At 45.6% G+C, this 3,289-nt stretch overlaps 1 protein-coding gene across 1 annotated transcript in view; it reads right to left on the minus strand.

The window, feature by feature from the left end:
- Svopl (SVOP like) overlaps window positions 1–3,289 on the minus strand; it is a 56,438-nt gene that overhangs the window by 47,519 nt on the left and 5,630 nt on the right. The gene's annotated exons all lie outside the window — the stretch shown is intronic.

Raw genomic sequence — 3,289 nt, forward strand, 5'->3', positions numbered from 1 at the left:
CCACTTCTGCACACAATCATACATGCACATCTGCCCCACCCCACTTCTGCATGTCATCATACATGCACACCTGCCCCACCCACTTCTGTACACAATCATACATGCACATCTGCCCCACCCACTTCTGTGCTGCAGGTCAAACCCAGAACTTTAGGCTCTAATATATTCTCCTTTATAAATACTTGGTTTAATTAGCATACAGGTTGTATGCAATGGGCTTCGTTGCAGCATTTTCATGCACTTTTTAAAGATGGATGAATATGTGTTGTGCATGTGGATGTCCAAGGTGCCCAGACAGGTCAGATACAAGGAGCTGGAGTTACAGGTGGTTTTGAGCTGCCCAACATCGGTGCTGGGACTCAAACTTGTGTCTTCTGCAAGAGCAGCAGGTGTTTTTAACAGCAGAGTCTTCTCTCTGTCCCCCAATTTCTTTTTACGGCCCCTCCTTCCTTACTGTTTTCCCTCCTCCCGGTTTCCTGTGGGTCCCTTTTGTCCCTCCCTCCTGCTGTCACATCCCTTGTATTCCGTTACCTTTGTTTTCATCTTCCCCAGCTCTCAAGACCTCTCATGGTTCTCATCTTCCCTTCATGACATACATCTACCCTAAACACATATATAAAAGTTAGAATCTAAGACCCACACATCAGTGAAAATACGTTGTGTTTGTCTTTCTGGGTCTGGATACTTGGCTTAACTTAATGAGTTCCAGCCCCAGTCATCCCACACAGTGCCAGGACTCTTCCTCCCTTATGACTGAATAAAATTTTGGTTTATGCATGGACCACATTTTCCGATGCATTCATCTGTTGATGGACATCTACGATGGTTCCATCTCTAGCCACTGTGCACAGCGCAGCAATCACGGATATGCAAGTGTCTGCAATTGAACCAAGGACACTTTGAGTATATACCCTGAAGTGGTATAGCTGGCTCATATAATAGTTCTGGTTTTAGTTGTTTTGTTTGCTTGTTTGTTTTTTTTAAAAGAAGCTTCCATACCGATTTCCATAGTGACTACATCAGTATCAACGGTGGTGAATAAGGGCTTCCCTTTGCCCGCATCCTTGCCGACATCTGTTGTCATTTGTCTTCCTGCTGACGGCCGCTGTGACTGGGGTAAGATGAAATCTTCTCTGAGAGCTAAGGATGATGACTGCTTGAAGTGTTTATTGCTGTCTGTGTCTCCTTTTGAGAGCTGTCTGTTCAGTGCAGTAGACCACTTATCGAATGGGAGATTTGGGATCTCATGTGGAATTTGTTTTTCAGTTCTCCTCATATTGTGGACATTGGCCTCCTGTCTGAGCAGGCAGAGGTTTTCTCCCTTACTGGAGGTTGCCCCTCCGCTCTGCTGGCTACTTTCTTTGCTATACAGAAGCTTGTTAATTTTGCATCATCCCACTTGTCAACTGGGCAATATCCTGTGTTATTGGAGTCTTTCTGAGAGTCCTTTCCTATTTCTATGTCTTGGAGTATTCTTCCTGTTTCCTTCAAGCAGTTTCAGTGTTTCAAGTTTTAGATGAAGGTCTTTGATCCATTTTTAAATGATTTTTGTGCAAAGTGAGATGTAGTTCTAATTTCATCCTTTGTGTGTCTACGCAGGTTCCCCAGCACCATCTGCAGAAAGGCTGTATGCTTTCCACTGGGTTTTTCTGACACCCTTCTCAAAAGTTGTGTGCTGTGTGGGTTTGCACCCTTGCTCTGCACATCAGTTTTGTGCCAACACCACGCTGTGTTTGTCATCATGGCTCTGTAATGTAATTTGAAGTCAAGTATTATATCTGTATTGATCTTTCTGCTTAGAGTTGCTTTGACCACGAATCTTTGGTGTCCACACATTAATTTTAATTGTTTTTTTTCTAGTTCTTCATAGAGCACCATAGGAATTTTGATGGGGATTTTAATGAATCTACAGACTGTCTTCACCAGTACAGCCATTTCCATGATATTAATTCTATCAACCCATGAGCATGGAGTCTTCCCATTTTCTGGCATACTTTTTAATTTTAAAATTTAACTGTCTTAGTTTTCATCCCATAGATCCTCGAGGTACAAAAGCCATGACTTTTGCCCTGGGCTCTCTGCTTTCTGGGACAGAAACCTTGACTCAAGCAAAGCTTTGTTAACCCAGAAGCCTGCATTTCTGCAGCCCCTTGGGAAAGTGCACAGCAACAGGACACTGACCTCACCCCTGCCCTGCACTCTTCCCTCTCCCCTTCCCTCCCTGAGTTCTGTTCTTAATTTTTTTGTTTGTTTTTTTGAGACAGGATTTCTCTGTAGCTTTGGAGCCTGTCCTGGAACTAGCTCTTGTAGACCAGGCTGGCCTCTGCCTCCAGAGTGCTGGGATTAAAGAAGTGCACCACTACTGCCTGGCTCTGCTCCCTTATTTAATATGAAACACATTGTCTAGGACAATGGCACACATCTGTAACCCCGGCACTCAGGAGGCTGAACCGGGGTGGGCGTGCAAACGAAAGAGGGATGGCAGCCTGAGCTGTGTGGTGAGATCCTGTCTCAAAAAGCAAAAGACAACTTTCTGGTTTACACACTGCACACACTCCTGTCTTCTCAGAAAAGGGCAGATGTGGAACTGTGACTGGAGACAAATCTGGGCTCCACGCCTTCCATCCTCCAAGACACAGAAAGAAGCAGGATTAGAACTTACTACACATTAAGAAAATACAGGGCAGTTCTGAGGGAGAGGGCAAAATTCAGAGAAGGCTGTGAGCAGAAAGGCAGCCATCTGTCCTACCATCCCTCCAAACAAGGGCGGCTCCTCTGTCCTTGCAAGCTTGGAAGGACAAGAATGAAACTTGTCGAATTCTCCATGACTGCTACAGGTCACCACCTTCCTGCCTCCCAAAAAGTCCTCTCTCTCTGGCCACATCGGGATGCCTTTCTGTTACAAGTCGTCTCTGTTAACACCAGTGTTAATGACAGGTATCCAACCCTTTCCCATTACCCTGTGCTCTGGACCTCTGAGGCTGATGCTATCTCCTTAGTAATTCCTGAGCACACAGCCTCACCTCCAGGCACTGCCATTCCCCATCAGACACCGTATCCCTGCAACCTGGCCCTTCAGCCATATTTCCTCAGAGTTCTCGGACACCCACTCACGGCCCTCTTTAAAGCCCTGCAGTGGCTGCTCACATCCACAGCATGTTCCCCACGATTTTAATATGTCTTCTTCACATCTTGGTCAATCCATAGAAAGCTTACTTTAACATCCACTTCATAAGAAACATATTGACAGGCCGGGAGGTGGTGGCGCACGCCTTTAATCCCAGCACTC

Source organism: Microtus ochrogaster, unplaced genomic scaffold (genome assembly GCF_000317375.1).
Source record: "Microtus ochrogaster isolate Prairie Vole_2 unplaced genomic scaffold, MicOch1.0 UNK4, whole genome shotgun sequence".
Taxonomy (NCBI): domain Eukaryota; kingdom Metazoa; phylum Chordata; class Mammalia; order Rodentia; family Cricetidae; genus Microtus; species Microtus ochrogaster.